The 24,956-nt window shown below is 41.1% G+C and overlaps 2 long non-coding RNA genes across 2 annotated transcripts; one reads left to right on the top strand and one right to left on the bottom strand.

Annotated features, from left to right (window-relative positions):
• LOC110394522 lies at positions 10,571 to 22,264 on the top strand. The gene is made up of 3 exons (XR_002435685.1): positions 10,571 to 10,603; positions 14,902 to 14,937; positions 21,030 to 22,264. It is a non-coding gene; the product is annotated as an uncharacterized LOC110394522 (long non-coding RNA).
• Positions 11,223 to 18,027, bottom strand: LOC110394523. The gene is made up of 3 exons (XR_002435686.1): positions 17,924 to 18,027; positions 11,555 to 11,874; positions 11,223 to 11,412 (listed from the first exon to the last, which is right to left on the bottom strand). It is a non-coding gene; the product is annotated as an uncharacterized LOC110394523 (long non-coding RNA).

Below are 24,956 nucleotides of genomic sequence, written 5' to 3' on the forward strand. Positions count from 1 at the left end.
TTTTTTTTTTTTTTTCCTCTTCATATTCTTCTTTCTTCTTCTTCTTCTTTTTTTTTTGTAATTTTTTTTTTTGATGGCTGTGGTTTTGCTCTCTTTTCTGCATTGCTGAGAGTGAAAGACCCACCCGACACTGGGTTACTAGAGCACTGGGAATAGCAAGGAAAATGGGGAGAGTTGTATTGCAAATAAATGTGGTTTATAGAAGTCACGTGGATCAGTTGTTAAAATAAAAAGTAGGTAAAAATGTAGTGCCAATATGGAATGCATTGATAGCTCCTTTAGTACTTCACTGTTGACTTTGCACTTCAAAAGTGCTTCAGAACCAACTGATCCTTTGCCTCTGAGAGACAAACGGAGAGTGGGCTGCAGACAAATGAAAGCAGCTGACATTCGAACATGTGTGAGAACTCCCGTAAATCCTTGTTAATGCTTCAGGCACAGGGAGCTGTTTGGAAGGGTCTGTATTAAACCACACACACTTCATGCTCTGTGGCTGAAAGGTGAATGAACATTTTCCTTTGTCTCTTTCCAAATCTGACGCAAACTGTGTGATGGGGTCTGGAGATGGAAAAGACCCGGTCCAGGGCACGACCTCCCCATTCTGCTTGGTTACTAGGGCTTTCTTCCTTGAACTCATCTTGAAATCTCAAATTTGTTTCTGATGGAGCAACGTAGAGGTGAATGTGCTTGGACACAGATGTGTGTTCAACAAGGAGTGTTGTACAGCTGTTGTTGAGGACACTTTCCATTTCCTACGGGGAAAAAAAATCAACACTTCTGCAATTCTTCAGTCTAGTAGTAAATGCAGTTCTAACTTTATGGGTGTGTATTTAATATATAAGACCATGTTCAGAGGTGACTTCAGAGGCCCAGTCAGCTGTCATTAGATTGAATAAGGGATTTTTTCAGAGCATGCATGTAATACTGAAGCCAAAAGCGCTGCTTTTTTTTCACTTGCTTTTCACTTGCTTACTTTTCACTTGGTTACTTTTCTTACAACGTATCCTTGCTACACCTGAAGTGCATCAGGCAATGTGTTGATTTATTAAAACGCAATTTGGCTGTTGTTCTAAAATATTTGCTTTAGGGATGAAAATTTGGCTCTGTTTGAGCTAGAGAGAATTTTACTATTGGCTTCTGTTTGCAACATGGCTTGGCTATTCCAAAATGCTTGCTTTTTAAGATGGAATCCTGGCTTCACTGGAGTTAAGGATAGTTTTATTATGGGCTACTGTGGCTCTAGACTTAAATCTTACCTTTCTGCAACATTCCCTAGCGGTAAAATGCAGGAAAATATGAGAAAGAGAGGGAGTTCAAGCACCAAAACTGAATAGTAAAGATAAATAACAGCATGTGGAATAACACTCAAAAGGAGACATTGCTATCTTTGTCAACATGCAATACTTCTGCCTGTTTAAAATGAATTTTAAATTACATTGTTAGAATTGTAGAGAAGCTGGAGAGACAATCAGAAATAGCTTTAACAGAGATTGGAATAGTGAGGGGTACACAGATCCCTCGGTCCCACTCTGGTCCATCAGCTTAAGTCATAGTGGGTGACTGGGCAGGCTGCAGAGAGAGCTGGAACTTCATGGAACTGGCAGCTAGGAAAGGATTAAAATGCTCCAGACAAGCCTGGAAGTTATGCATGTGGTAACACATCTGGAAAGATGGGGATCTGGAAAGCTATAAAACTTGCACCCAGTTAAGCAAAGAATTTTGGAGAAAGAAAGTCAGAGGTTCTTTTCCTCCAATCCTCAGAGGTGGAAAGAGGAATTGCCAACATCAGGCTTCTGGTGTGCAGCTTTGACTTGAAGGTGTTGAGAGCCTGTGAAGGAGCAGGAGAAAGACTAGAACATAGTTTCCCTCTTAATGAAACAAGAGGTGGAATTTAGCAGAGCATCTACTTTACAGGGAGAACGAGCTGCAGAAGCAGAAGCAATCCTAGGTGGAATCCTACAGATGGTGGTGAAGAACAGAGAAGCTGTGGAGGCCCCATCCCTGGTGGTGTTCAAGGCCACACTGGGGAACCTGATCTAGTGTCTGATTTAGTGGGTGGCAACCCTGCCTATGGCAGAGTGTTGGAACTAGATGATCTTTGAGATCCCTTCCAACCCAAACCATTCTACGATTCCATGGTGGGCAGGCAGCCAACCTTTGGTATCATAGAATCATAGAATCATAGAATGGCTTGGGTTGAAAAGGACCTCAAAGATCATTGAATCTCAACCCCCCTGCCAAGTGCAGGGTCGCCAACCACTAGACCAGGCTGCCCAGAGCCACATCCAGTCTGGCCTTGAATGCCTCCAGGGACGGGGCATCCACAACCTCCTTGGGCAACCTGTTCCAGTGCGTCACCACCCTCTGTGTGAAAAACTTCCTCCTAATATCTAACCTAAATCTCCCCTGTCTCAGTTTAAAACCATTCCCCCTTGTCCTATTGCTATCCACCCTCACAAACAATCAATTCCCCTCCTGTTTATACGCTCCCTTCAAGTATTGGAAGGCCACAATGAGGTCTCCCTGGAGCCTTCTCTTCTCCAAACTAAACAAGCCCAGTTCCCTCAACCTTTCCTCATAGGAGAGGTGCTCCAGCCCTCTGATCATCTTGGTTGCCCTCCTCTGCACTCGTTCCAGGAGCTCCACGTCCTTCTTGTGCTGGGGGCCCCAGGCCTGGACACAGTACTCCAGATGGGGTCTCACAAGAGCCGAGTAGAGGGGGACCACCACCTCCCTCTCCCTGCTGACCACTCCTCTTTTAATGCAGCCCAGAACATAGTTGGCCCTCCGGGCTGCCAGCGCACACTGCTGGCTCATGTCCAGCTTCTCGTCCACCAGGACCCCCAAGTCCCTCTCCGCAGGGCTGCTTTCAAGTACTTCTTCCTCCAGGTTGTATAAATACCTGGGATTGCCCTGGCCCAAGTGCAGCACCCTGCAATTGGCCTTGTTGAACCTCATTAGGTTCTCGTGGGCCCACTTGTCCAGCCTGTCCAGGTCCCTCTGGATGGCTTCCCTTCCTTCCACCTGGTACCTGAGCTTGAGAACATGCCATTTATTGAGAAGTCTTTAATTACACAGAAGAACTGAAAAAGGGAAATAGTTTCTTACAAGCATTGTTTATACCTCTGGGCTGTCCCAAGTCTCACCTCTATGAGAAGGTTGCAATTGCCTGAATAAATGATTCTTGTTATGTCTGTTAGAGCCATAATGGTACAGAAACAGGAGTTTTAACAAGGCTTATGTCATTCTAGTTCAAATCACTCTGGTTAATATTAAGTTGGAATAAGTGTGTTCACGCTGGGTTTTGCACTGCTATAACTAGTTTTAAAAAATTGAAGGTGATGGAGTGCAATGTCCTTTTAAAAATCTGGTCTCTGTTTCCTTTAACTCACACTGAGACCTTAAGGTCTGAAGGATAGTGAGATTGGCTCTTCTGATTCTGAGCTAGGTTAGGTTTGGGGTCTAAAAGGACATGAAAGCAATATAATGCATGGGTGAAAGCCATGGTTCAGTTAACTTTGTGTAGTCAAGAGTGTTACTGTAGCAACACAGAGCTGATAGCTGGAGAACTTAGCACTGCTTAGGGCTGGTTATCCAGGTTGTGCTGAGCTTTGTACTGTCAGGGACAGGCAACATTCCTACCTGAGCCAGCCTAAATTTAGTTGTGCTACCAGGCACTGCAGTGGCAAGATGCCTAAAGTGTTCACTTCTTAAAGTTCCTTCAGCCTCCTGTTGAGCCTAACACAGATTTGCATTCTTCATGGGTCTGAAGACAGCTGGTGCTGGGGAATGTGCCACCATCACCTTGCCATTGTTGTGGTTTAAGACATGGTGGCACAGGAAGGAAGGAACGTTCAGCTGGTTTTATAATAATGAACCAGTGCTGAGCATTGCCTTGGAGTGTATTCACATGTAATTAGCTTTCTAAAATGAATTAGAAGTGTCCCTAAAAGTGATTAGTTTTGCAATTAAGAATCTTGACACTGCAGCTTACATGGGAATGCTGCATTACTGTAACCAAGTCCTTTTATTCGTTTCAAAGGCACTGAAGTGTTATAAAACAATTCTCAAGCTCTTTCACTTGAAATATTTCCATCTTCTCTTCTGCTACTATTCTGTTGTTCTACAGAAGGGTAGAAACACAGTTTAGATATTCTTTTCCATTTTTTAGAAATGAAAGACATTTAAATCTGGGTACACTTTAGAAGCAGCTAAAGGAAATCAGATGCGTAACATGCAAATCATCAAGACATCAATTCCCATGGGAGTCTTTAGAAACAATTCTGGTAGGTAACATTTGATGACAACATGGCATAACCTGAGGAGTTCTGTTCCTTAGCATGGTTTAGTCTTGGAAATGACGTTATGCTTGTATTCATAGCTTTCTTCACAAATATGGAATTCCTTTTTAAAACTACCCATAGGAATGAAAAGTTTCTTAGAGAGACCTATGACAGGTAATATTGAGATGGAAAGCTTGTTCTATCTTGAAATTTTGCCATAAGACACTCATGGTCACTTCACTTTAAATTTTCAGCTGAGTTCTGAAAAAAACTGTTTATCTTGACAATTGTGTGATATTTATTTGTTTGTTTTTGTTGGGGAGAGATGTATCTAACTGGATAAACAAATTACAGTGTGACTATATGTAGACTTTGTATCCGTGTCTCTTTACCCTTGCTAGAGAAAGGCATCATAAAGCTTTCCATGCCAGGCCGGATGGGGCTTTGGGCAACCCTGGTCTAGTGGGAGGTGTCCATGTCCATAGCAGGGGGTTGGAACTAGATGATCTTAAAGGTCCCTTCCAACCCAAACCAGTCTATGATTTCCTGTATCTGAAACTAAGGGATTTTCATTGGAGTGAAAAATCAGTCTTTCCTGTAGGCAAGCAGTTTCTTCAGTATTAGTCTCTTGATGAAATGTTAAACTTGGACTATAGCGATTTAAAAAAAATCTTGCTCCTCCTGCATGAATTCTGTGCATTTACGTTCAGTAAAATGACTTATGTCTAGACTCTTGTTGAACTTTTTTTGCACAGTCCTCCAATTTCTGTACCTTGCAGACACTAAAGATATTAGCCTTTCACTAACTTCTTGTAGAACTGGATCTGTTTTGCAGTTGGGAATACTAAGGTATGGAAAGGCTGAATGATATGTCCCAGACGAAAGAGCAAGTCTTTGGCAACCTTATGTCTGGAATTTGGATCTCCTGACAATAGCCACCAGAATGTTTGCTGTTAGTAAGTTTGTATTAGGCTATATTTTTAATCTAGAAGTCAAACATATGAGTTCCAAGAGTACCAGACTTGTCTAAGCACTCTCAGGCATAGATAGAATTTCAATTCTTTTATTCCAAAGGCAGAAGAGTATTCACAAGAAAAGCTCGTGTTCAGTATCTAGTTTGAAAATACACACGATGTTTGTAATTACTGGATACCCAGTAACGATTTCTTATATTGTTAAGAAGAAACAAAAAATAATAACGGTCTTTATTTTGAAAAACTGTGATAAATCTAAGTGACTTCTGAATATGTGAGCAATGCTTATAATTTTTGATAGCAGCTACTGTGCATAAAAGATGACAGGAACTGGGTTTTTATTTAAGTCAACTACCACTTACCATATGTGCACAGGAAAATATTTAGAAGCAAAAGGTACTTCTGAAAGAAGAAGTTCAATGAAGTAGTATGGCATGAGACTTCCCAAACAACTCACAGCTGCAGAAGTTCTGCAGTAGACTATCATTATATCATCAGTTGAACAGTTTTAAGAGGAAAAGAAATATTACATAAAATACCATCCTGAGTAGAGGTGAAACAGAAACTACTTAGATGTTAATTTATCTCTCAGCTGTACTGGCATGAAAAGTATCTTTTCTCCTCCTCCCTTTCTCACCCTTAACATTGCCTGATAATTATCAGGTCAATTTACCATCTGTGCTTAGAATGATATTTGGACTGTCCTCCTTCAAATTTGGACGCCTCGATTGCTTGAAACTGTATATAATTAGGTACCACGTACTTCAGAGCTTTACACAACTTGAATACTGAAAAATATTGAAAGGGCTGAAAAATGTGAATAGTGAAAAATACTGGTATTGCAGGATCCTGTCATTCCAGTTCTGAAGTCTTAAAGAGGCAGGGAATGAAGTCTAGATGTGGCAAAATATGTCAGAACAAAGAACAGAAGTAAAGCAAGAGGACCGCCTGACTTATATTTAATGCACACAGCCTTTTATCTTACAAGCAGGCCTAGTCCCTAATCTCAGTGAGGCCGCAGCAGGGCTGGTCCCCAGCTCCCCACAGCCCAGCCCTGTCCTGCCTTGGGTTCTGTCCAGACAGGGCCACCCATGAGCCAACAGCCCAGCCTGGCCTTGGTCTGTCCCTGACTTCATGGATATGTCTGTGTCCCAAGACTGGGGCTGCCCCCATGCCCCCTACCTGCTTGGCTCCTGGCTGGGGCTGTGGGAAGGGATGAGCTGCCATGCCCTGCCTGAGGCCCTGATGGGCCCTGCCACACTCAGCCTTGGTTCACAGGGAATCACCAGCCTTTGCTGTTCCCTGGTGTGAATTTGATATTTATCTTCTCCATCTTGGTAGGTGAAGCACTGAACATGCTCATTGTCTTGCAGTTCAAACTGGGGGTGAGTCAAATCAGAAAAGTCAAACCTTCTGGGCACTGAAAGTTGCAACATAGTCATAAATGTGAAAATACCATGCTGAAAAAATAATCAGAACTGAAACTCCCATTAAGTTAATTTGAAAAATATTCTACTGACTTAAGAATAGCTCTCACTACAAAATTTTGATCCAGGAAAGATTTTCACCATGATCTCCAGTCTGGTGGAGGCTGTGGGGGAATATACTGATGTGAACCTGTTCCATTAAAATTACCTACTAAACACTCATTCCATAAAGAAAAAAAGTGATTAAAGGACAACCTGTAGAACTCTACCTCCTTCTAAGAAAGAAGATCGAAAAAATATTGTGGAAAATGCAACAAAATTTCTGAAGGTGCTCAATATTTTCCTTCAGAGCAGACCAACCTGCCCTAAAAGCAGGTTTTCACCTTGTTGGTAATACTATTTCACTTAGCATTACAGTGTAGGAAAATGTGCAGTACAGCTAAAAAAACATTTTAGACCATGATTTAACTTTTTTTCTTTGCTGCTGATAGGTAGAGAGTCATCTGGGCTGCATCAAAAGAAGTGTGGCCAGGAGGTCAAGGGAGATGATCCTGCCCCTCTACTCCGCATAGGTGAGACCTCACCTGGAGTACTGCGTCCAGATGTGGAGTCTTCAATACAGGAGAGACATGAACTTGTTGGAGCATGCCCAGAGAAGGGTCACAAAAATCGTCCAAGGGTGGGAACATCTCCCCTAGGAGGACAGGCTGACAGAGCTGGGGCTGTTCAGCCTGGAGAAGAGAAGGCCACTGTCAGTGGTCTTTCAATATCTACAGAGGAGCCATAGGAAGGAAGGGGACAGACTCTTTAGGAGGGTCTGTCGTGATAGGATGAGAAGACATGGTTTCAAACTAAAAGAGAGTGAGATTTAGACTGGATATAAGGAAGAAGTTATTTACAGTGAAGATGGTGAGGCACCAAAACAGGTTGCCCAGAGAGGTGGTGGATGCCCAATTCCTTGGAGACATTCAAGGTCAGGCTGGACAGTGCTCTGAGCAACCTGATCTAGCTGTAGGTGTCTCAGTTCATTAAAGAGGAGTCTCTTCCAATTCAAAAGATTCTATTATCTCTTTTCCTTCATAATTAAATACCTAGTGTCTGATACTTAGATGACAGGCAGACTTTGTCATTACTGCTCTCCTAAACATGATGTTTTTAGGCATGGCATCAGGTTTCTGGTGCATGGGAGTAGAGAAGTTTTCACTCATTTTCTTTGGGTCTATTAAACCTCCCAGTGTAAGCAAGTGACAAGAAAACACCCTCCAAATGTAAAAATGCTCCTCTACTTGCCTTTGGTAGACTATTTCACTGTTTGAGGAACAAGAGAAAAAAAACTGAAAGCAATACATTTAAAACAAACACTTTCAGCTGCTGTGTTACTGTCCACAGACAGAACCATATGAAAACACTACGCAGTAATAGCTAAGCAGAATAGAAGATACCTTCACCCTCTTTCAGTTCTAAGTAGTGTCAGTAGCTGGCAGCCTGTTTGTTCTGTAATAGATGACTTTCTCTGCTGTTTCACAACAAGCATTTCTTTCACATACCATCCTTCAATCTCTGTGTAACTGTGCAAGTTGGATAATGTCTTATAATAACAATTCAACAAGGCATATGTGGAGCTTAGTAAATAACTTGAAAAAACTCAATTCAGAATCAATTATGAGTTCAATTACTCAAATATGAATTCAACTACCTTGCTAAACTTTAAAAGACAATTGTGTTTCTCCAGCACAGCTGGTGTCTTGCTTTTTTGACCACAACATGAGCCTAACATACCAGACAAACTATGAACATTTTTGAAACCTGGCTCCCTGGAATGAAAACTCTCCTTACTCTAAAGCACCAAGGCTATGGGGTCTTTTCCCAGGAATGAGCTACTGTTTGCTGCCCTCCCTTAGTGCAAAGCTTAGTTGTGAAGATCCATGTGAATATGGGTCATCTGTCCAAATAATGTCTTTGTTATGACGTGTTTCAGCAGAATTTCATTTTGCTTCCTCTGATGCAGTTTATTGCTGGGGAGAAAAATGTGAATGCAGCTCAGAATACTGTTGTTTCTGGGAAAATGGAAAATATATCTGCATGTTCTTTGGTTAAATTTTGTCAAATTTGTTGATATATCTGATAGCCAGAATTAGACTTTCCATGCACCATGGAAACAGTTTCCATAGTGAAAATCTCTCAGCTCACAGGCAGTTCTCCCTGGATTAAACCCAAGGATTCAGACTATCTAGAGCATCCTCTAACATCTGTGAAGGTCAACACTTAAGAGAAAGTTGCCATCCAGCTATCCTAAGTTGTGCCATTCTGCTGCTGGAATATTTTCCTATCCTCTAGAGCATGAGAAGTGCCATGATGTTTCCTCCCATTCCATGTGTCTTTGGTATTCAAAATGACATTGGGTGATTTGGAGGCAGCTGCACATTCTGTCAGTATTGTCAGTTACCTGACAGAAATACAGAAATACGATGACATCCCTATATAATAATATTCCTCTGTAACACCTTAGAAAGGCTAGTTACTCTGTAGTAGAGGAACTGCTTTTAATGGATGTAAGAAGGACAGAGAGGCTAAAAAGCATATAATGGTAAGGTCTTTCACATTAAATGTACTGTTACCTCTCTGAAAGTTAATTAAGATAGAACTGTGGGATCTTGAATGCTTATGGATCAACATGTTAAAAAAAGCCCAGGAAGAGCGCTGATTGGGGTTTGCAATAGACTGAGTCTAAAAGACAAGTTACTTCCTAAACTCAACTCTAACATATGGAAAAAAAGACTGTACTGAATTGAATGTGCTTTGAGAAGAGGTTGTCTAATGGACTGAAGGCACTGTGCAACAGTTTCTGTTTCCCAGGAGCTAGGACAGCACTGGATAAAAGCCCATTCTGGTTCAGCAGTGAAATAGATGCGGCTACTAAACAACAAAAAAGCAATATATAATAATAAAAAAGGATAAATAAATAACAATTTCTACACTTCATAAATTATGAATTATGAGGGGACACTGAATCACTAGAGAGAAATTCATGACTGGCAAATGTAGGAACAAAATGGATTTAAATACATTGGGTATGGTGTAAATCCTAGCAGTGGCAAAGAGCCACTGCTTGACAAAGAAATCGTTAATAATAATGCAGAAATAGCAGAAGTGCTCACTAGGAGAATCTATTGTGTGCTTGGAAAGAAGCAGCATTATATCCTTATATCACTAGAGAAGCTGTGTCTTGGTCCCTTATAATTACAAGAAAATACTGGATTTCTGAGAATTTGCTGGAATACTGTTCCATATTATGTATTACAAAGAAAAAATGGCTGCTCCAGGTAAGCGTAAAGGTTTTCGTCTGAGACAAGTTGTAGGGAATTAGAGAAGGTGTTATTCAAGGTGCAATTAGAAAAAAAGTCTGAGGATTGAAGTGGAAGCAGTGCTAGCTGGTATGGTTTGTGCAAAAAGCTACCTCAGAAAATTTGAATTGTGTATGCTTGACATTGGTTTACAAAGTATAAGCCATTCCTCTTTGAGCTGGCTTTGTAAAGGTAGCAAAATAGGTGCAATATATTCAAATTTTCAAGAAGTGTACATGATTTCATATACCATGATGTTCTGTTGAGCACAAACCAGAAATAACTCTATACAATATAAATAAAGTGTGAATTCACAACTGAAGAACCATCTGAGAGATAAATATAGAAAGTAGTGATTACTGGGTGTAGCGGAAATGGTAAGTCACGGCCTGAACCAGTGATTGAGCAGCTGGTGGGAAGGCAGGGCCAACCCAAGTTGCAGTGCAACCAATGCACCTGAGTGACCAGAAGGGGTGGAGCCAGGATCTACCCCTTCCCAGACCTTATTTAAGGGTTGGCAGTGGAGACAAGGGTATCTTGCTGGGGATCTTTGCACACCTGAGGTCTTCTTGAAGGTAAGTAGCCTTTTTCCTTTATTTCTGTGCTTATAACTGTTGTATTTGAGCAAATTCTTGCTTGCTGCAGCCTAGGTCTTTGCCACTTGGCTGTGCTTTCTGTCCCATTGCACTGGGGAATATTAATTAATGGCAACTGTCTGAGCTGGCCTCCATAGATGGAAGTATTAAGTCTGATTTAGTACTTTCACTTGTGATTTGGAGGTGAATATAAAATCACTACAGGAAAACATGTGATTACAAACCAAATTCCTCTAATGCAATAAGTGGAGGAACATTGATTATTACAATAAATTATAAAGGGTCACTTGGATGGTTTAAATTCAGAGTGGCCCGATTTTATGGTTTGTGGATGGGTATCTTAGCACCTTGAAGTATCCTGTATTTTATAGACTCACCTTAAATGCGGAAGGAACCATCAGTTGAGGTGGTTTAGTGGGAAACATCAAATAGACCAGTTGCCATTACCAGTGGGAAGTTGAACTGATCACCCACTGTGTCAAATACCAACATGAAAGCAAAAGATACTAAATGACAGAAGAAACACAAACTTGGTTACTGTGCTGTTAGGAGACAGTAGATAGAGGTTTTTTGACTGGAGCTTGCTGCTAACCTGCTGATGACCTTGTTCAAATCATATAATCTTCCTCAGCTTAAGTTTCTCCCTCTAGAAGAGGTGTAATGATGCTCACCACTTTCAGAGAGAACTTCATGAATAGTAAACAGTGCTCGCCAGTCTTAATGGGTTTGTATTGCCTTTACATCCACCATGTGAAGCTCTTGTTGCTAGTAACTCCTCTGAAAAGTTTCTTGGAAAGAAACAGTTAGACAGATCACTTAATAAATGGAAAGTAAAGGTATCTTTTGAAGTCCTGAAATCCTTCCAGTAATTCAGTGACAGAGTTCTAAAAAACCAAGGAATTGAAAGGACAATATACCACTAGAACTTACTGCGCTGTTTCTGCAGAGGAGCCCCAAATAGCTGCAAAGACATATTCTGTTTTTCTAGCTGGTGCAGATCATTTGTGGAATGAGGTAGGTAATTGCATGCAGCTCAAACTTCGTGTCTTCTTCTGGCACTTGATCAGGAACTACTTACTTTGAACACTGGAATGGTCTTCCAATTCAAACGGCTCTCACTAAAAATGCCACATTCCCTTTTTATACTCTCCTTCAAACTAAACCTGTGGATAAGCACCTCTCCTGCTTGTTCTGAGTCTTGATTGCTAGTGATAGCAATGCCTTTCGAAGATCTGAAAACAAAGCCAATCCTGTCAAGATAATATATTATTCGTTAATAAACCCATAAAGAAAGGTTCTGCACTTGTTATCATCTAATACTTCAATTTTCCTGCTTTTCTGTGGGACTTGAGCCTCATGGGCTTGAAGAACTGAAGGAGATACTGCCTAATTTGCAAGTCCAGTGCTAAAACCACGAGCTGCTCTAAGGGACAAGTGGCCACATGCAGACTGGAGAACCCATCGGTTGTGTAGGAAGACTGCTGTAATACTTCTAGCTCTCTCTTGAAGCTTGATACTTTATGAGAGATATTGAGAGGTATTTCTAACAGTTGCATTAAGAAGCCCCTTTGAACTAGTAACACTGAAGGAAGTGCTCATATGATTCCTGTCCAAAACTAATGTCAGTTTAAACTGCAGTTTATGAAGAATCCCACTTCAGAAAGGAGTGGGGGAGGTGGTATGAACCTGTTTAAAGTGCCAACCAGAATCTCAGTTCCTCTAGTCCTTTAGCTGTGTCTAGCAGTACTTCTTCAGAAGTGAAGAAGCATCCTTGGTGTGGAATACTCTTAGTTAGATCTCATCCTGACTTCTCATTCTATCAAACAGTGACTCTGAAGTTTGATATTTCACAACTTTCTTATGAGTAATTAGCTTCTAAATACACTGGGGTCTTCTAGTCAAATCTGGAAGAACTTTTCTGGGGTTTGAAATGTGTAGAATCTGTTCCACCAAGCTGATCTCCACCTAATTACTGAGAGTATCTTTGTGTATTCAAACAGACAGTGATTCTCCAAGGAATGTCTTCATTTTGAAAACATTAAAATCTGTTCTACTTAATTTCAGAATCCTTGCTGTATCTTTCACTTTGATTTTACTATCTAGTTCACAAAACTACTGGCATTTCTCGAAAAATCAATTCATTAAGAAGGCTACCATGACATACAAGAAATAATTTACTTCTGTCTTCTGCCATCTAGTGACGGAAATAAAGAACATCTGGTAGTTGATGTGCGATTTTAAATTGTGCATGACAACGGAGTTGTTCTAGTGTTTAGCACAATAAAATATATGTTAATATGCCAGAAGATTTTTTCTTTCCTTATATATTCCTATATAGGCACTAAAACCTTATTTACAGCCTTTGGAATGTGGTTGGCCTTGAAACAAGGTGTAAATGAGCATAGCATGCTTAGGAAAACCCTATATGATCAGTCAAGTCCTCGTGTGTTTCTCCATATAGCTTCAGGGGTAATATGGAATGTAGTAACCGGTGGTCAGTATAGTACACTGTTATTCTGTGGTGTAGGAGGTGTCTTGAGGTACTCTGCAGCAGCCCAGGTGAAGGTTGTGGAAGTTTTCTGCACCAGCTGCCAGCAGCCTGACTCTCTCAGAGCTATAAAGAAAGCAAGGCAAGTGGGACCTTCTCAAAGCACTTGGCAGAGATGAATTCAAGCTCACTTTATAGTGAGGTGAATGCTGTTACATTTTTCCAACCTTTATCAAACTATTCTTCACTCCTCCTGTCCGTTAGTTCTCAGATCTCCTAGTTACAGATAACTGCATCTTCCTCTTTTTCTTCTTCCTTCCTCTTTGCAGCACTTCCTCTGCAGACTTTTTCAAGTTGCTTACTTCTTAACCTAGCTACCTTTTCCAGTTTTCTCTAGAACTTTTTCCCTCCTGTGATTATTTTCTCCTCAACACAGCTATTACTCCCCTTCTTTCCTCTTTCCTCCCGTTTAATCCCCTCACACTCCATCTTCACCATATGCTTTTTCTCACATCTTCCTCAGCTGTCTAGATCTGACTGGGTAAAGCCCAGAGCAATTTGATCTGATCTCACAGAAGTCTCTTTCAAGAAGAAGGTTGGGTTAGAAACCTCCTAAAATCCATTCCAGTCTGACTTTTCCTATGATCCTATGCAATACTCTTAAGAGAAGACAGATTCATAGAATATAATATTTTGAGTGGGAAGAGGTCTTTAAGGGTCATCTAGTCCACCCCCCTGCAATGAACAGGGACACCTACTGCTAATCAGGTTGCTCAGAGCCCCATCTGGCCTGACCTTGCATGTCTCCAAGGACCGGGGATCTACTGCATCCCTAGGCAACCTGTTCTAGTGCTTCACTGCCCTTACTGTAATCTCTCCTCTTTTAATTTGAAACCATATCCTCTTGTCTTACCATAAGAGACCCTACTAAAGAGTCTGTCCTCTTCTTGTAGCTCCCCTTTATATACTGAAAGGCCGTGATCAGGTCTCCCTAGAGCCTAGTTCATCTAGTTGACTGTGCTCTGTATACACTTGTTAACTTGACATTAACTTTCTGCTGTTAAACTCAATGTCAAGTGTCAGTTTCATTATTGAGGGGTACAAACTTGTTATCACAGGTGCAACTACAGTGAGATTTTAGTGTTGCACAGATACCTGAATCAGTTGATTTGTGCTACTGCCAGTGTAACAATCACATTCTGGCTCTAGTCTGTAGGATGGCAGTTGGAAGGGAGTTTTGAAGGAGTAAAGTGTGAAAACAAAACAGTAATTCTAACTGCAGTTACAGTGGGAATAGTTCTGTCCCTGGACAACTTATTTCCCAACAAGTTTCTTAATGCAATCTTTAAATCCTTATGGAATTTGTTTTTGTTCCATCTTACCTTCTTCTCTGTACTTGCAGTATTATTTACATTGCAGATCCCAAACAGGATCAATACTTGTACTAGCAACTGTATGAACAAATATTAAAATAAGTTGTGGGGAGGATAAGAGTAAGAAACATGATTTGTGTTTCCAATTCAGAAGTAATATTTTGAACCCCGTGCCCTCCACTCAGCTAACTAACTACTTCTGCACACTTCTGGTTTTGGATGGAGCCTTCAAATGAACAACAAATCCTCTCCAATGATAAAGGAGCAAGGCAGTTAAACTGCTGGTAATCACTGAGACGGGGCCACCAAAGTTAGGATATTTTAAAAGCAGCAAGTCTGGCATTGCTTTGTTGAGATAAGCTGAGAAATTGTACTGATGTCTCAGGTGCACTGACAAAACTTTTTTGTTAACTCAGATCTGCTCACCTGTTCCATTTGTAATGGAAAGCAAGGTATGTGCATACCTACAAAAACACCTGCATTTAACAGTGTGTATAAATGTTGTTATACTAAGTTAATATTAAGATATAATAATATTAAATGCTAATGTAAGATGCAGCCTGCTAATTGTTTAAGAAAAGTGGTCTTCTATTATTGAAGGATCTTGCTTCAGCCTCAGGTAGGGATAAAGAGGAATCCTCCTGTCACAGTACTAATATCAGCATCATTTGGGTCAACTGTTCTTCAGGAAGATCTGGGAGCTCACTGATGGGAAAAACTTAGCATAATCATAGAATCATAGAATGGCTTGGGTTGAAAAGGACCTCAAAGATCATGGAGTCTCAACCCCCCTGCCAAGTGCAGGGTCACCAACAACTAGACCAGGCTGCCCAGAGCCACGTCCAGTCTGGCCTTGAATGCCTCCAGGGACAGGGCATCCACAACCTCCTTGGGCAACCTGTTCCAGTGCGTCACCACTCTCTGTGTGGAAAAACTTCCTCCTAATATCTAACCTAAATCTCCCCTGTCTCAGTTTAAAACCATTCCCCCTTGTCCTATTGCTATCCACCCTCACAAACAATCAATTCCCCTCCTGTTTATACGCTCCCTTCAAGTATTGGAAGGCCACAATGAGGTCTCCCTGGAGCCTTCTCTTCTCCAAACTAAACAAGCCCAGTTCCCTCAACCTTTCCTCATAGGAGAGGTGCTCCAGCCCTCTGATCATCTTGGTCGCCCTCCTCTGCACTCGTTCCAAGAGCTCCACATCCTTCTTGTGCTGGGGGCCCCAGGCCTGGACACAGTACTCCAGATGGGGCCTCACAAGAGCCGAGTAGAGGGGGACCACCACCTCCCTCTCCCTGCTGACCACTCCTCTTTTAATGCAGCCCAGAACATAGTTGGCCCTCCGGTCTGCCAGCGCACACTGCTGGCATGATAATACATGAGTGAGGTAGAAGAATCAGGCTCTATGCTTGATTAGAAGTTTGCTGATATCCTGAGCCAGTATCTAATTATGCTGAAAATGTCATTCTAAAGTGAGTGGAAAAAAAACCTGATCTTTTCAGACTACTGGGCAATGATACCTCCTCCCTCCCCCAGCAGCTATCACTTCTGTCTGAGTACTAGCTCAGCCTGTTCTTGTGTGCTGTCTAGGCTTTGGATTGACATTCCTATCACATTTACTTCCACTGTTACTTGAACTCAAAGGGTCCAAAGTCAATGATATTGACTTTGTAGTGGTGAGGCAAAGCTTTGACAGACTCCCATAAACAGAGTATAACGCACAGATGCTATCTACTAAACCTGGCTATTTGTCAAATACCATATCATTTACTTCCCTTTTAAATAATCTTCCCTCTAACTTTGCAGACTTATACACAGACTCATATGTAGATTAAGTCTACACTTCAACGCTTACGCCAGTCAGTAAAGCTCTTGTGATTAGTAGGCAGATGTCACTGTACTCTTGTGTCAAGGAAGCTATGTGGGAAGGAAATTAGAGAGTGAATAGAGCCATGGATCTTCCTAGCACTTGTCACAGAAGTGCTATATAATGGGCAAAGTTCACTTGAGTTATTCCTTAACCTTTAGTGAGGAAGATTAGAAGTTTTGTGGCTAGAGCAAGTCACAGTCTTTTTCAGGCTGCTACTGGATGCCGTACATGTTAATCTCTTTTCTCAAGACTAACTATAAAGACATCCTGGGAGCAGCAGTGCAGGAAAAACAAGATCACAACCGAATTTAATGCTCCTGATCTATGACTTTGCTGTGCTTTAAACTCACAGACAGCTTAGCACAAAACAGTTCTTTGCTCAGCCCCCACTAGGGGGACTGAGTAAACAATTAGAGAAGTAAAACTTATAAGTGGAGATAAAAAAAAAAAAAGTTTAAACAGAAAAGGAAGCAAAAACAGCAATTATATGCATGTAAAAACAAGTGATTGCCTGCTGACCAATGCCTTTCCACTGCCCAAGCAGAGGGTGCCCAGTTCATCATGACACTACATGGTGTGGAATATCTCTTTGGCCGGTTAAGGTCAGCTGTAGCTGTCCTGGTTCTGTTTCATCACAGGTTCTTTTCATCCCCAACTCCTTTCCTGCAGGGCAGTGAGAGAAGCTGCAAAGCCCTTAGCTCAGAGTAAGCACTGCTCAGCAACACCTAAAGCACTACTGTGTTATATACGTTGTTTTTCTCTTAAATCCAAAACACAGAATCAAACCAGTTTCTGTGAAGAGAATCCTTGCTGAAACCAGGACGCTCCTTTAGGTTCACTTTATTCTGTGCTGCTTGTTCTGTTTCTTTGGCTAAGTTGCAATGGATAAACAAATGCAGTTTCAAACTGAACTTCAAAATCACAGTCCATTAAAAATTGTACAGTGCTCTCTTCCCTGGTACTTTTCCTTGATTAGGAAGATGACTGATAGAACTCTCTTTTTCTATGTTCTGCCCAACTTGTGTATGTAAACAAATACTGTTACATATTATATAGTGTTTGGAATTTAGAAACATTTATGTATGTCTTGTATAAACTCTGTGCAAAATACAGTGAGTTTTTGACCAGATACTACTAAATATTTTTGTCAATTTCCAAGCACCTGCAAATGTCTACTTAAACTAGACTGATCACAAATAAGAGGGTGAGAGCAGGGTTGGTCTCTTCTCACTGGTGACAGGACAAGGGAAAATGGCCTAAAGTTGTGCCAGAGGAGGTTTAGGTTGGATACCAGGAAAAACTTCTTTACAGAAAGGGTTGTGAAGCACTGGAACAGGCTCTCCAGGGAGGTTGTTGGGTCACCATCCCTGAATGTGTTTAAAAACCGTTTGGATGTGGTGCTCGGGGACATGATTTAGCGTTGGGTTGTTAAAATTAGAGCAGTATGGTTAGGTTGAGGCTGGACTTGATGAACTTCAAGTTATTTTCCAACCTGAGCGACTCTATGATTCTATAAGTGTATTTAGCACCTAATGTATTCTGTCTGTAATTAAGTCAGGAAGTACCTTTCATCCAGGGAGCACTCTCCCTTTGGAGTCTAGCCCTTAAATGAGCCCAGCATCGCATGGGAAGCACAGGTGAATTGCTTCCACCTGTGCTTCCTGGGCCTGCTCCCTCCCACCACCTCTTCACCAGGTGCTCAATCATCAGTTCAGGTTGTGACATAACAGTTCCCTTACACAGTGATAGAATTGCTGGACAAAGGAAGGACAACTGCTGTCATCTACTTGGACTCATGCAAGGCCTTTGACATGGTCCCACACCCCATCCTTATCACTAAATTGGAGAAATATGGGTTCAAAGGGTGGAATACTTGGTAAATAAGGAGTTCATAGAATTGTAGAATGGTTTTGGTTGGAAGGGACCTTTAAGATCATTTAGTTCCAACACCCTGCTATAGGCAGGGACACTCTCCCTAGACCAGGTTGCTCAAAACCCCATCCAGCCTGGCCTTGAATGCTTCCATGGAGGGGGTATTCACTGGGTAACTTGTTCCAGTGTCTCACCACCCTCAAAGTAGGGAATTTCTTCCCAATGTCTAGTCTAGATCTATATCTACATATAAATCAAAGTAAAGGTGAACGGCCTTCTGTTCTGGGACCCCCAGCACAAGAAAGATACGGAGCTGTTGGCGTGGGTCCAGAGGAGGACCATAAAGATGACCAGAGGGCTGCAGCAACTCTCTTATGAAGATGGGTTGAGAGAGCTGGGTTTCTTCGTTCTGGAGGAGAGACAGCTCTGGGGAGACCTTATTGCAGCCTCCCAGTACTTTTAAAGGGAGTTTATAAATGAGAGAGAGAACAACTTTCCAATGGTGATAGGACAAGGGGAATAGTTTTAAACTAAAAAGGGGGAGATTTAGAGTAGATGATTAAGTGGAAATTTTTTACAAAGAGGATGGTAAGGCACTGACACAGGTTGCCTAGAGTAGCTGGGTGTGTCCCATCCCTGGAGGTGCTCAAGGCCAGTCTGGAGGGGGCCCTGGGCAGCCTGAGCTGGTGGGTGGCAACTAGCCCATGGGAGGGGGCTGGGTCTGGGTGGGCTTTAAGGTCCCTTCCAACCCAAACCATTCTGTGATTCTATGAAGCCCATGGTTAATTTTAAGCAGAAGTCTGGTTTCTATTCTTCATATTTCTATATACAATTGATTTACTACATTCTTATTTTCTCATGTGAGAAAAGAATGGGGGGGGAAACAAGTCTTTCTGATATTGCAATAATCATCTCTAGCTCTGGCAATCACTCATTTCTTAATCAGTATTTCATTGTCAGTCTCGTGACACAGAAAAGAATATCTTCAAAACCAAAGGGGGAAAAATGCCAAAACTGCATTGGAACAACACTGAGGACTGCTGTAGGACCTTGACATGAAACACTGAGGACAGAACACAACACTATACTGATATCTGATATCTCTAAGATATCTGTGAAATTAACATCTTATAGCTTTTTCTAAAGCTTTGTCAAAGAATGGTTGCATTATTTCCTATGCATTTTTTATCCCTTTACTGTAAACATCATATGACTGGATCTCGTTTTGATGGAAATGATGCTCAGTGCTGACAGCACCCTGCTGCTTGGCTGTTGCTGGGCATTGGGCTCACACCTGGGGCTGGGCCACCTGACTGAGGCCAGGGGTGTCTCAGTACCACATGACACAGCACGGAGGGGGCAGTGGGGCATTGCGGTGCTAGCGGCTGGGGAGTGGTTACACTGGATATGTATCTATCAGTGCATTTTTTTTGTTCCTATTTTCCTTTTTTGTCTTAGTTTTTATTTTGGCTCATGAGTTCTGTTTTGTTTCCAGTTCTCTCCCTCATCTTCACAGTTGAGGGAGGAGCGAGGGAATGGTGATGTGGTGCTAAGCTGCTGTGTGGTGTTCAGCAGAGGGGCAGGATCACCTCCTTGGCCCTGCTGGCTGCTCCTCTTTTGATGTAGCCTAGCGTATGGTTGGTAATTTAATATTAGTCTATCATTTAACATAATTATGCAGCCTCTGAGCAGGGTGTTTAGGTTTCTTTAGTTGGATTTTAACAGTGTCCTTGGACCTTGACATCCTGAATTAAGGAATATTGGTGGTACTGGAGCGGTACCCAGCTCCTGCCATGGGTTGGAAACAACTGTTTCTTCAGTCTAACCCTACAGCATTTCTTAGCACAGGTTTAGACTATATAATTATTTGCATGTAGGCTTTTTGCAAAATAAATGTTGCTATCACTGAAATCCAGGTATATGTAGGGATGTCGAGCAGGAGAGAAAGGTAAGGGAAGAGATGTTCAGAGGTCACTGGTGTGCTGACACTTCTGTAATCTTCTTTGGTAGAACATGATGAAGTAAGCTTTGGTTTTAAATGTCATAAAGAATTCATATGCTAAGCTGTTCAATCAGTTCAGAGGATCTGGCAAAGAGAACAAGCTCCCAAAAAGTGAAATGTTATCCTACACTGAGTGCTCATCAGAAGAACTGGGCAGTTGTGTGTGGGAGCTTTTAGGAATCCCTTTGTTGCCTGTAGTAGATGAGCAGCAACCCAAATGAGGCAGAGTTGTCCAAGGTGTGCTATTTATTTTGCATTTGGGTAAGGCTGTGGGGAACACTGTGGAACAATACTACAAATCTCCATTCCACTGTAGCTAGCAAGGTGTCTAGAAAGCTGAAATAGAAGGCATGGAATGTTACCTGACAGGATTGTTCTTTTGATCTGAAAAAGGACTTTAACTAAATGAAACTGAAAGACTTTGAATCTTAGGGATAAAATTAACAGAAAAATTCCCTTTAGACTGCTTCTAGTGAATTCTTAATCCAAATTGTATATGAAGACCAAGAAAATATCTTTATGAGGAACCAACTGAAGCTGTTTCTCAGTCTGTAATGTATCATTGGATATCATTACAGCTGCTTGACAATTGCAGTATAACTTAACACTGATATATATGGGGAGAATTCTAAACATCATAGAAATACTTTAAGACAATCCCTTGAATGCAGCCATTTAATACTCCTGTAAGAGCCTTTGTCTTTACCATAAAATTACCCACACTGTCTAAATGTTCTTGCATTCTATTTAGGAGTACTATATACATGCGTACTCTTGTATCTCTGCTTATTTTGCAGTAAGCACCATTTGGGTTCCACGCTGATCTAGGTTTCTTTGCTGGAGCCATTTCAGGCACCTGAAGATATCTCTGTGTAGTGCAGAGCATCAGGATGAGCTAGCAATCTACCCTGGCTTCTGTGTGTCAGCTCCTGTGGTTATAGTGTGCACTCTGGATCCAGCCTACCATCTTTTAACCAGTATTTAGCCACTGTATTATACATGTTTCCATCCAAATCTGGCAGTTATGTATCAGATGTGTTTCAAAATAAGTATATCCACTTGGTTTTCTATAAACTATTTAATTATCTATGAACACTTGCACAAGAAAATGCAGTTTTATAACACTAACAAATTAGCGTAGGGCTTGGGAATGTATCTTGGGTATTTACCATAACTATGACATCATTAACAATGTTTATATCTAAATATGCAATGACCACTGAGAAGTTTAATTATCATGTTCACTTCAGTAGTGTAAAACATTTTAGTAACAAACTTTTTATAGATCACACAATTGCTTTAATTGCATTTCAAACTGGTAATTTCCAAATTTCTTCTCTTCCAAAATACGTGGGAGTTCGTATGTAAGTGACGTTGGTGGAATTTTACTATAAGAAAATAATAAAAGCTGGCTGGATGTTATCTGCGGTAGGGGAACACATCAGTGCCTGCAGTATAGTTGTGAAAGTAGTGGTCATGGCAGATGAATGCAGGTAGAATACGTAATGCTCTTCCTTTCTCATTTCCTTCGTTCCACACCCAAAACTTCAGTTTACCAAGTTATATACCTCAAATGCCCATTCCTAGACATCAGATCTTGAACAGTTATTTATGTGGTAGTTGTATCAAAATAAGTGTTTTCTTCTGTAACCTTTGCTGTTGCTTTTCCCTGTGTATGTGTTAGGCTGTCAAATTGAAATGACAGCTGTTTTCAGGTAGGCCTAGAGAAATGACAAAATGACAGAGGATGATGCAGGGACATCATACCCTGGCATATATTCAATTCAAATTAAAACGTCTCCCTACAAATTTCTCCTATAAGTTGACAGTTAGTCATTGAGAGTTAAAATTGTATGGATGTGCAGAACAAGAGAATATTTCTCAGCAGCTAGAAGTAAAGTAAAAACTGAACTAACAGAAAAACTTGGTGTCCCTGTTGTACTTCTTAAAATAAGATAGTTCTTTTAAACAATCTTTTGCATCCTGTTAACTTAGCCTTGTAAAACAAATAGCCCTAAGCTTCCACTAGAACTCTTCTAGAGGGAGATGCAGGGTGACTAACAGTAGTCTTCATAGGACAGTTTTAGTGCTTTAGGCAATCCTGCTGGATTTCTTCCTGCTATTTGTGGAGCTGTAATTGATTTTTGGAATTATTTATCTATAAATACTTGAACATCTCATTAGGAATAGCTTCATGAGTTGTTTCAAAAAGCATACTGAACTATATGACCAAAATAGTCTTTAGAGACAGAAAAATCAGTTAATTCAAGGCTGGATACATAATGACCAGCAGTTTCCACCTACCTACTGATCAGATAACTATATGGAATGGGTGAGTGATCAAGAATGAGGTGGCCACATAGTAGAGCTGCCAGCTTTGCAAGCCTTTGTTATTATAGAATCTGCCGCCGAAATTGGATTTAAAAGAACTCACTGCTAGAGGAGGTCACTGTAGGCCAGAGCTGATGGGTTTTTATGAGACAGTGTGGGGAGGCTGGTGCCAGTTCTGCACAAGCTGAACCTTTTTGTGAATTCACAATGGAATACAGTCACCGCGGCTGTAATTAGCACACTCTTCTGTGCTAATTTGACTAAACACTAAGAGATGAAAAACCCAACAGATTCCTGACAGTGTCAGTGATGTTGTTTCATAACCATCTGGGAACAAGGTGACTTGTCACAAGGGAGATTTCTGACAGTGTAGCTGAATCATTGACCTTGTAGACTTAAATGCCTGGAGCATACAGTATAAGCTGTGGTACGTGCAAAATTGCAGTATTCCTCACAAGAGAAAAATATTTATACATTTTGGGCAAAGTTCTCCTTTTAATTCACGCATGTGCTGAATTACTGATATCTCTGGTTGCATAAGATTTAAAGCCACGCAATATGTTCAAATGTACATCGTGCTCTTTTTAAATTCGACTTTATCTCTTACTGGCTTATCATAGTTCTGCTTGAGCATGCTGCTCCAAATTAAAAAAAAACAACACAATATTAGATACATTTTTGTTCTAATTCTCAAGTGAAGCTGAGCTACAAACCTGTAATTTTACACTGTTCCTTTGCTTATTCTTTTATTTCCTTATACTGCTGAGATTTATAGGTGAAATCAACAGTAGTAAAAAAATAGTCTCAGCTGTCTTGCTGTACTCAGGAACCTCAACCAATCTAATTCTGTGAATCTGTGATATGGTATAAGGGGTAATTGCCACTCCCCAGTCCTTCTGGGATGTGAACCACTACAGCTGAGTCGGGTTTGGGGTAATAATATATAATGGGTCTGGGTGAAGTTGAAGTTAAAGGCTGCTCCACAGCAGAACTCACCACATAGCAGTAATCTGAGACATCTAAGCCTCTCCTGGGCCAAGAGATAGTGGAGGTATTGACTCCACTGGTAGGGCTGGTGTCAGGTCTCAGAGTATGGCAGCAGTATCCTCACTGTTCATATCCTTGTCCTTGGGGGGAGAAAAGACAGGCAATGGAGAGAGCAGGGCAGAACCTGCATGGCATTTTTGAGTCAGATTCATGGCAATGGGCACAAGCTGAACAGAGGGGGTTCTGCCTGAACACTGGGAAACACTTTTTCACACTGAAAGTCACTGAGCACTGGTACATGTTGCCCAAAGAGGTTATCTCCAGAAACTGCCTAGACCTGGTCTTGGGTGCCCTGCTCTGAGTGTCTCTGCTTGAGCAGGGGTTGGACCTGATGGACTCAGAAGGTCCTTCCCAACCTCAACCCTTCTACAATTCTGTGAACCCATCAGCAGTACTTTTAGACTGTTTACCTGTCTTTCAAAGCCATTGGTATGAACTATTTGCTGATGTTTCTAAATAACTTTCTAGTTAACTCTTTGGAGCTGAGCTCTTGTCAATAGTGCATAGAGTCTCAGTAAATTGGTAGAATTCATTTTTTTTTCTGATGCACTTGTTGGCATCATCTTCAGAGAAAATAGATTAGTCACTGTTTTTCATATTTTGGTTGTGGCTTTCCAAATTGCTTGGAGCTTTTATCTGAGTAAAGTTCTCTCAAGATTTTTGTCACAGCCCTCTTTCCTCAAAGCTCCTGGGAACATTACATGTTATTTTTATCACCATTCCATCACTTTTGTGAAATATCCCCTTTGAATACACTCCACTTCTCAGGTTATCATTTATAGGTGCTGATTTACTGGCACTTGTGCAGTTATTTTTACCATGCTGTATTTTCATCTCAGTGGGACTTATTACTTCCTCATAAGTCTGCAAATCTCATTGCTCTGCATAGAATTGCTAGACAAATATGTAACCTTGATCATCTTTACAACAAAAGAGCAACAGCCCTTTAAAAAGGAGAGATTCATTAATTTTTATATGTTGGTAACACAGCATATGACATATTTTTAATGGAATAAAGGGTCTTGCATGTTAGACGTACATGATTATAATAATCTCCACTGAAGATGTTCCTAGTTCTCCATGTCACAAATGAAATGCTAGTAAATGTCCCCTCAAAAATATGCATGTATTAAGTCATATGTGTGAAGCTATGCATGTGCAATAGGATTCTTCTTGATACATAAAATGTTTGGTCAGTGAATGTACTTAATGCTTCCCCTCTGTTCTGAAAGAAGTACAAAAGGCAGTTAGGCTGCTTTACTGTTTTCAGTGCAAGTTAGTAATGCTGAGGAACAGCAAGGGAAGAACTGGAGATATTTATCCTGACTGTGGTGTTTGAAAAGCTG

The sequence above is a fragment of the Numida meleagris genome, chromosome 2, assembly GCF_002078875.1.
Source record: "Numida meleagris isolate 19003 breed g44 Domestic line chromosome 2, NumMel1.0, whole genome shotgun sequence".
Lineage (NCBI taxonomy): Eukaryota > Metazoa > Chordata > Aves > Galliformes > Numididae > Numida > Numida meleagris.